Source organism: Vanacampus margaritifer, chromosome 13, assembly GCF_051991255.1.
Source record: "Vanacampus margaritifer isolate UIUO_Vmar chromosome 13, RoL_Vmar_1.0, whole genome shotgun sequence".
Classification (NCBI taxonomy): Eukaryota; Metazoa; Chordata; class Actinopteri; order Syngnathiformes; family Syngnathidae; genus Vanacampus; species Vanacampus margaritifer.
In genome coordinates this window covers 11,863,289-11,873,252 of record NC_135444.1, presented here as the reverse complement: position 1 = coordinate 11,873,252, position 9,964 = coordinate 11,863,289, and the positions used below count along the sequence as shown (strand labels likewise).

The 9,964-nt window shown below is 38.4% G+C and overlaps 1 long non-coding RNA gene across 1 annotated transcript; it reads right to left on the bottom strand.

The window, feature by feature from the left end:
* Window positions 1-7,196: 7,196 nt before the first annotated feature.
* Window positions 7,197-8,588, bottom strand: LOC144063148 (uncharacterized). Its single transcript, XR_013296503.1, has 4 exons — window positions 8,433-8,588; window positions 8,298-8,359; window positions 8,035-8,177; window positions 7,197-7,821 (listed from the first exon to the last, which is right to left on the bottom strand). It is a non-coding gene; the product is annotated as an uncharacterized LOC144063148 (long non-coding RNA).
* Window positions 8,589-9,964: the final 1,376 nt, after the last annotated feature.

Sequence of the window (9,964 nt, the reverse complement as noted above, 5' to 3'; positions counted from 1 at the left end):
CCCAAGGATGTTGCCATTAAATTTTCATGAGAATCCGCAGGTACACGATGTGTAAAAAAAAAAAATGATGTGCATTTTTTTTTTCAATTGGGGTTCTTGTGGCAAATAAATACTTATGAAACTCACTCATTTTGAGCAGTAAATTCCAACATACTTATTTATTTCCTTTGTATCATTTTTTTGTCACACCTCTTATATACCACCTGCTCCTCCTGCTGTGATAAATGTCCCTCCCTATTTTTTTCTGTCCGCCTGTGTGGGCCCAACTGTGGGCCAAAAAGTTAATGGCCTTGTTTGACACTCTTCCAGGCGACTTATGAAGCGGTGCGTGTCTGCAGCGGAGCGCCGCATGTATTTACAGCCACGCTTCCATCATGTACTCAGAGTCCTCCTGCAGTGGCGAATACGGGCACCGGGGCCACTAAATCTTACGACATATCAGACCTCTGGACGGGAAAGGTAAACACAGCCCTGACTGGAGGGGGGACAGAGACGGTAGCCGATCAATAGAAACAGCATTTGCATCCATAGTTTTGCCTCCTCTCAGCAGAATTACTTTTCTCATAAAGGATCTGCTCCCTGCAATTAGACTGAGCAAGCTGATGGCGTCACAGGTTTGGACAGAGGATTTGATTTGAGCCAGAGAGGAGTGATGATGATGATGATGATGGAAGTGAAATACAGACAAATTGTGTCCCTGAAGGGAGAGAAAACTATTTAAAATGATCAAATAGAAAAGATTCGGGTATTGGAAATTTGACATGGCACCATTCTGTAGAATCATGTAACTGAATTAATTGGAACTGAACATTTGAATGCAAACTATTAATACCTATTGTGAGGGCAAAAGGCATCGTTATTAATAACGCTAAACGTATCATATTAAATACAAGAGATTTGTAGCCCTGTATTTCAGGAGTATAATATTTTTTTTCCCATTAAAAGCCTGCCGTATATGATCTGACACATGCATTGCACGGATAATCCATTAGAGGGCAGTATTACCCAGCTGATGGCTTTTCCAGCGACCTTGCAAGATCGCCCCAATTGAGAAAGGAGAGACGCCGATACTTATTAATAGTGGGAAATGTTATTTTTGGAAATACAGTGGAACCTCGGAGTTTGAACGTCTCGGAACTCGTACAAATCGGACTTCAACCAAAAAATGTAAAAAATGCCTCGGAGTTTGAAGTCATTTTCGGAGTTCTAACACCCACGCAAAACAAGCTAAGGCGAACGTACCTTGAAAATGGGTAGCCGAGCGAAGCCGAGCAATGCCGAATGCTCACGTTGCGGTAGTTGAGAAAAATGCAAAAAAAAATAAAATGCACTGCTCATTTCCAGCCAGATCGTGAATACTCCCGGAAGTGCTCCATACTCGCGAGTGCATTTTGATTTTTCCACGATAATTTTCTTCGCCATTGGCCCAATAAAAGACAACAGTGCCAGTGGCAGCAAAGAAAAACATACAGTGCTACGAACCACAGTGGAATTAGGAAGGAGATTATCACGCAGTTGTAACTACCGCGACCACTTCTGTAAATACTGGCAAGAGGACCCCCCCTTAGCTGTTCAACAACATGCCTGACGTTAAACAATGCACGCAAGGACCGCTTAGTAGTCTAACAATATGTCCAATGTAAAATACACAAACTCAGCACTGAACTAAAGCAAGCATTGACATAGCATTTATCATCCACTGATGCCATCACACAACAACAAAAAAAGTATGGTATTTTTTTTTTTATTGTTTAAATACTGTACAGGGAGTAAATGTAAAAAAAAAAAAACATAAACAGAAATTAAAATTGGAATTTTCTGTTTTTGGAGCTTGAGAACAGATTAATTGCATTTACATGATTTCCTATGGGAAATTTTTTTGGGGAGGTTGAAAAATTCTGACTTTGAACACTTCGCAGGACTAATTATATTCAAACTCCGAGGGTACCACTGTACTAATATGTTTGGTATGTCTGTTAATTATTATATTTTTGACAGTTATAAATGTATGAATTTAAAGCATTGTGACCGGATGTATCAAATATGACAAATCAAGTCATATGCGGAAGTTGATTTCCCCCCCCCCCAAAAAAAAGTTCAAAAGGACCAATAAATACTCTATTTACAAAGAATCTGAATTTTCTATCATATATTTCATGGTTTCAGGCTTTATAGGGTTAACATAAATACAACACAAACTCTCAATTTAAATTAATCTTTGCGGCAGGTGGCACATGCTGAGCATGAACCTGTTCAATTCTGATGAGGTTGTAGAACACACAGCCGTTACATGCGCATATTTAGCGCAACCACCAAACTGGACCTATCAGAGCACATTGTAATTTTACATTTTAAAAAAAACTTGTGCTGAAACTTGATAGGAGAGGTTTAATATGCACTTCTAGGAAAAAATTTGCTATTTTCTGAAGCTGAACTGTGATTGGTCGTTACCTGAGCAACTGTGGACAGGAAAGTGGCAAAATGGCCGCCTTCTAATATTGTTTAAAAAAACTGTTGGATTTTGCTGCTTAACTCATATTCCACTAATGCAATTATTAACCAGAATACCGCATTTAAACTAGTGGGGCTTCATAGAAAAGATTATTGTCAAGAATTTTTTGGGGGTTGACTTCCTCTTTAACTGATTGTACATTCCCGCCAAAAAGTAAACATTCAAAACACAAAACATTTCATTTTGTAGTAACATTCCATGACGAATATGTCAGGATATAAATGTAGCAAACATGGCTAATGTCAGTTGGTTTACAGTGTTTGCTGGCGGTGATTTTTTTAAAAGCTAGATATGCGACATTTTATCATGACTACGCTATTTCCTAATCACATCCTATAATGAATGTCCATGTTTGAGAAACACTCTCGCGCATGTTAACGAGGAACATGATTTTGGCCAGAGAATCGAGGAAGGGGAGAGATTAGGGAAGTGAGGCTACATTCAAATAATCTTGCTAGCACTGCAGACTTCCCCTGGGAATGTAAAAGTGAAGTGCTTCTGGGAATATTTCTTTTATTGTTGCCTAATTTGTAGTTTAGTTGACTTACAGTCTATAGACAGTGCAACTATACATTGTTACTCAGTGCTTGTCAGGTCATCGAGACAGTAATCAGGCAGGGGAAAAAAATGGATGTCAAACGTGAATAAAAACACGAGGATGAGACAGTTTGATGACCTGTGTAGTGAGTGTTCTGTCTGCTTTATTTATCAGCATCAACGCATGCAGAGCCACACACGGTGACACACGTACCGTAAGAGCCGTCCTCCAGCATTTGCACCGTAATGCGAGTCGTGGGAGTCGCAGCACGTCTTCCGCGTCTCAGCAACCCGTGGACGCGCATGGTGGGACAGACACGGCGCAGATCAGAGTCCACTCACAGCCTATTACGGCAAGAGCAGCACATCTATGCCTGCATAAATTAACTGCCAGCTTTGCCACTCATCTGCGATGCCGAACAAGTTATTCTATTGTATCTGCCGCCTACTCTTTTCGGCAGCATTTTTTTTTTTTTATTAAAAGTGAGGTCATTTCTGGTAATAACTCTCGCTTTAAAATCACTGGCAGATCTAAAGGGACCTGAGTGATGTATGAAAATGAGATAAGAAGATATGACTTTCCATGGAAAACAAAAAGCCATTCAATTTTATTAGATCGTGAACATGGTTAGACTTGCAATAATAATGGAAGGCTTTATGAAAAGATGAAACAGATAACCTTTTTGGTCAAATAAAATAAAAGGGTCTACGCAAAAGACTAGAGAAGCTTCACCTGCAGCCGTTTTTCCTTTAACCTTTATTGAACCCAAGGCATATATTTTGCATTAGAAAAACCGCAGGGCACACCAGTAAACAAAAATGCCACAAAAAGTTTGAATACTGAAATAAAAATGATCCCGTCTCGATTTATTCACTTACTTACTCAGTGTGAAATCTAGGTCTGGTTAATTGGACACAAAGTCATGATTTCTGAATGGCAACAGGTGGATAAACAGGTTGTGTCTACTGCCATCTAGTGGAAGAGCACATAATGGGGTAGATGCCACGGGCTTCCAACTTCCGGTGTACCAGATGTGATTGGCCTGCCAGATCGTATCGGGGTCGCCTAACGAGCACGTCACCCTACAGGATTGGCTAGAAATTATCCAATTGACGACAAACATTGGAAAGAAAATATTGAAGATGTAATTTAAGAAACAAAATGTACAGGCTGAAATTGTAAAAACGTAAATAAACCTAAGAATATAAAAGCAAGATATATTGAATAAATAATAAAGTAGATTGAATAAATAATAAATACATGAATTCGTTGCTTGAGATGTGACAAATATTGTCAGTTTAGATTGCTAATGTGGTCCTATTATCATTGCAATGCCCATTGAGGAAAAAAACGTAGTAAACGTCAAAAAAACGTTTTGGGCGGCATTCATTGAGATTTTAGTATACGTCATTAAACGTTTTTGGCGGTAATTAAATAATAATTTCGGGGAAAAATTAGATTAACATGAACAGCATAATTAATGTTATTCTACCTTACAATTCAAACCATTCCAACTTCAACATGTTCCAAAAATCCCCGCTTTGCGGGCTGTTATATTTCTCATTCCTAACTTTCACCATTTACCCACATTTCAACATTTTCACCCCAAAAATCTCCATTCAAAAATTCGCTCCCATTTGAAATTCTAAACGTTGACCTTAGTCAATTCATCTTAGGATAAATTTTCAGCACTCCCCCAATTTTCACATAGCAAAAAGCTGACATTTTTCTTCTAAACATTGCATATTTCTCACAAAAAACTAAATTTCTTTAAAAACTTACTCCATTATGAGTTTACCATTCATTTTCAATGGCACATTCAAAGTAACAGATACAAATAGTTTAATTCCATATAATTATATTAATTAATTTCCCACATACTAAAAATTCCACACTTTTGACTCACATAATTGCATATTTTCACCAATATCGTTTCACTTAATTCCATATACTTGAATATCATTTAATAGCATTCCACATCATTCATTGCATACATTTGCAGCGCCTTTCAAGAACTTTCTACACTCTTCAATATCATTCCAAAATATTGAAGACATTTGACATAATTCCATATCTTTCAACACTATTTGTTTTGCTGTGAATCTTTTGCCGTTTTGAGGGACGAACCTATCAAGTCAATGCGCATAATGTCAATAAATTCAGAAATTACCAGTAAGTCTCTAAAAGGTTGCAGAATTTTTTTTAGATGAACCCCCCGCCGTGCATGACATCATGCTAGATCAGCAAACACGAAAGGATTAACGCTTTGACTTTTTCGCGACACCAAAAGGAGCAACCTCAACAAGAAAGGAAGTCATTCCCATGAGATAATACAGAAATTCTTTCCTGACCGAGTGCTTGAACAAAAATACAACTAATCGCCCTGCAGAGTGCACTTTTCCCAGTGTGTGTGTGTGTGTGTGTCCATCAAATGCCATGTTGGCACGGGGCCTCTGTGCACTGCCAAATCTGGGTCAGATGGAGCACCCACGCGTACAAAAAAAAAAAAAAAACGCCCACTGGTACATCTGTGACCTTGATCGAGCTTTTTCCCTAAAAAACTTCCTGTTTATCGGTCATTGCACAAGTTGCCATGTTGCATTAAACTCATTATCAGAAACATCCCACGCATAACACTATTTGTTTTGGCCAAGGAAATATCAAGGGAAAGGAGCCTCAGCGGAGGACAATCTCGGTTAAATCGTCCCGAAGGAGGCCGAGAGTCAGGGGAGCACAAGGGCGCCATAGTTAATAGGACGTCAGCCAGATGACAGGAGATGAAAATGGGGCAGCTGTTTAAAAAAATCTGACAGCCACATGACACTTTACATGTGAGATATAAAATGAGTATTAAGGGTGATCAATGTCAGGGACGCAGAATAAAACGCCACAAAAATGAACCCGAGAATTAATCATGGAGCTTTTACAGTAAAAAGTGCTTTCTTACATGCTGATACTTCAAAATGTTAAGATTTTTTTTCCTGTGCATTTTGTATTTTCTGAGCTGTTGTCACTCAGCCCGTCAGCCCTGCTTGCATCTGCCAACTTGGATTCCAGGCCTCAGCATGATGTCTGCACTCACCCGTCAAGTGAGAGAGTCAATGTGACACTTGTGTCCCACTTTCATGGGACGTGACCCAGCACCACTTCTGTGTGTGTGTGTGTGTGCGCATGTGCGTGCCCATGGAGATGTGAACACACGCCCTTATTGTCAATGGTCTCTTACGGCCCCTTTTGTGGTGATCACTTTATTCCGTTTCCATCAATGTCAAATAAAGTGAGTACTGTACACCACTTACATTTCTGCAAATATTTACTTATATTTTTTCATGGGACCACTTTGACACAATGAAATATAGTTGTCATACAACTTATACAACAATGAAAATGTATTGTTCCCTCAAAATACAGCATAATTGCTGAACCCCTGGAAACAAAGGTGAGCACACCCCTGAGTGAAAATGCCCTAAGTGTCAACATTTTGTGCAGCTACCAGTTCACCAGAACTACACAGGTATGGAGGACCGAAACTGCCAAAATTCAAAATAAATAAATGACTGAATAAAGAAATGACTGAATAAATAAATGACTAAAAGTGAAAATAAAAATGGATATAAAAAAATATAATTCAAAAATGAAATCCCAAAAAATTTATGTAAAATGGAAATAAAAACAAGAAAAAAATATATATACATTTGTATTTAATTTTTGAATTATATTTTTTATATTATATTTTATTTTCACTTTTAGTCATGTATTTATTTATTTAGTCATTTATTTATTTCAAATTTGTCAGTTTTCGTCGATACTGCTAGGTCAAAATGTTATTTAAAAAAGCTAAGCTTGTCTTGGGTTGGACTCCGCCATTGCAAACTACCTTTTATTGGTCGAGTGAGCGGTTCGGCGAACAAGGAAGTCTTGCCGACTTGAATGGCGACAAGCTCCAGCAATGGAGGACTATCTGGTCCACTGTCACCTCGACTTGTCGAGCAACTCAAGTCGAGAGTAGTGGTGACAGTGGGCAAGATAGTCGTCCACTGCTGGAAGCGCTCCAATGCAAGCCAGCGAGACTTCCTTCTTCGCAGAGCCGCTCAATCGACCAATGAATGGCAATTTGCAACAGTGGAGTCCAAGCCAATACACGCTTAGGACCGCCCCCTCACATTTCTTCCTGGCAGTATGGACCAAAACTGCCAAAATTAAAAATAAATAAATGACTAAAAGTGAAAATAAAAATGGATATAAAAAATATAATCCAAAATTTAAATACAAACATATTTATGTTATATTTATATATTTGTTGTTGTTGTTATTTTTTCAATTTATATTTATTTATTCATTTATTTAAATTTCAAATTATATTCTTTTCATATCCGTTTTTATTTTCACTTTTAGTCATTTTTTTTTTTTAATTTTTGGCAGTTTTGGTCCTCCATACACAGGTTGCCACTGGAATCCTCTTCCACTCAAGTGTGCTCAATTTGGACCGTTTCATTTTGGGGTGTACTCACTTTTGTTGCCAGGGGTTTAGCTATTAAAGGCTCTACTGTATTTTGAGTTATTTTTGAGTGAACAATAAATTTACACCTATATAAACTTTATGAACTCCAGATCCACCACAACAGCATCTACCATTTACCTGGTCGTGGAGTTGGTAGAGGTTGGTGTCTGTAGATCTCACTTTGCTTCATCCTTCCTTCCTCTGGTCCTTCCTCTGGTTTCCTGAGAACTTCACAACTTTGGCTGGACTCTGACACATCCGGTGAAGGATCTTGGATTTATAAAGGTTTCAGGAGAATTAAAGAACACAAACACAAACACACATAAAAAATAAAAATAAAGTAAAAACGATGATGATGAATGTTGCCATAATGAATAATAATGTGCTCTCAAATATAAAGATAAAATAAATACAATAAAAATAAACTGGAAGATGTCATTTTTTAAGTGTTGTCCCTTGAAAATGTATAGTTAAAATACTCACTTTTTGTGAGATACTGTCCATTACAAAGATGCAAAATAGTCATCCTCACTCCCTAGGGTGTATGTACGCCCACCAGCCACAACATTAGGAAGACTTGCGCATCTTCTTATCCATGGCCATACTCGAGAAGACATCAATGCTACCTTTGGAAATAACATTTTAATATCAGAAATATAGTTAGAATGTGCAACTTTTTGTTTACAAATTTACTGCATTGTTAAATTAACATGCACATTATCACCTTGAAAAGATTCAGCACTTACATTACAGCTAGGTTGTGTTCGCTTCTGCTATTCATCCATCCAATCAGATATGGAAAATCAGTCTGCAAAATATGAAATGATGAATAATCATTCATCAGTGGCAACTCACTTTTAAAAGACATCCTTTGCACGTACATGAAACAATGGATGGAGATTTTGTAAGAATTGAGAGTCTCCACGGGGTGTTGTCACAATGTGGTGCGCACACACGTTTGTGTCAGCTACTTTCTGGTACAGTGTGTCTCTAATCAGATCCAGCTGACCAATCTCCAGTGTGCATCCTCCAGGGTGGCTCCTGTGAATATCTGTGTGTGGAAATTATGTGTGTGTGTGGGGGGGGGGGGGGTGCATTTAGAGCGATGAGCACTACATTGGAGGAGATGCAACATCAGCACAGCTCAGCAACAAGGAAGATCCATCATGAGGGGACAGTCTCGGGAGCAGAAGGAGGAGCTGCCGGTCCTCCACCTACACAGGGTTGTATAAGCAAGCATGCAGGCCTGTTAAAAGCCGATCCTGAAAACTCACACTCAAGGCTGCTGTAATCAATCCTGTCGGATTCAAACGGGAAGCTGCAAATGCATGCAACATTGCATCGTGCTCTCCTCGCTACCATCTGTACCAGGCTGTCAGATAACCCGCCACAAGCGATGAACTATTACGGCGTGAACCTTGTGCACCTGAACTCATCTGAGACGCACGGCCAAGGAGCCTCACGGCCTGGAAAAAAACCCCGAATCCTTTAATCTGCTCTTCTGTGAATACAAACACGCAATCTTTGAAGATATGGGAGTGACAGTTTGGATGAGGATCTGGAAATAGACATTTCACGGTGGTATAACCTTGAACACTGATGCAGTAACATGTTATTACCTGGGGAACTAGAAATTTAACATGATACTTTTACCAGTGTCTACATGGCCTTTTGCAAAGCTTTTAATATAGTTTCTGTTATTTAAATATGACCGTTTTAAAAACTAGTGTCATAAACATAAGTATTAAAAAGAAAATCTTCAGTAGAACTTCATTAATAACAGTAACACACATTACACAGACCCACCTTAAAAAAATATATATTTTTAAAAATATTGCAAAATTGTTCATTCAACCAGGTATCACTAGCTAACTACGCAACTAATTTGTAGAAATACATTAGACCTCTCAAGTTTCATTTGAGTGTGATGATGAGCAGCTAACATTAGCCTCTGGTGCAGTTTGCCACTTCGTCGTCCGTTCGATGAAAGAAAGAACATTAACATGATGCACGGTCATTATACCTGTGTATGACACAGGGGCAGTGAACTAGCTGACATCTACAAAAATATGCTACTGTAAGTGCAATAAACTCTAAAATAGTAAAAAAAGAAAAAAAAGAAAGAAGAAGCCAAATACAATTTTCAAAACAATAATACAATTTCTAAATAAAAACTTCTTCCTGTCAAAAAAGGGAACGAGTAGATATTATACTACTCAAAACGGATAAAACATAACACTAGAAACAAGACATAGACTAATAAAAATAATAGTAATGTTGAAGCTACTGAACGCAGAAAATAGAATTTTGAATCGCTACTGCCACCTGTGGCTGAAAAATGAAACTACAACACCCCCCCCCCCCCCCCTTCACGTCATACACCATGCACACATGACGTCACAACCACAGACAG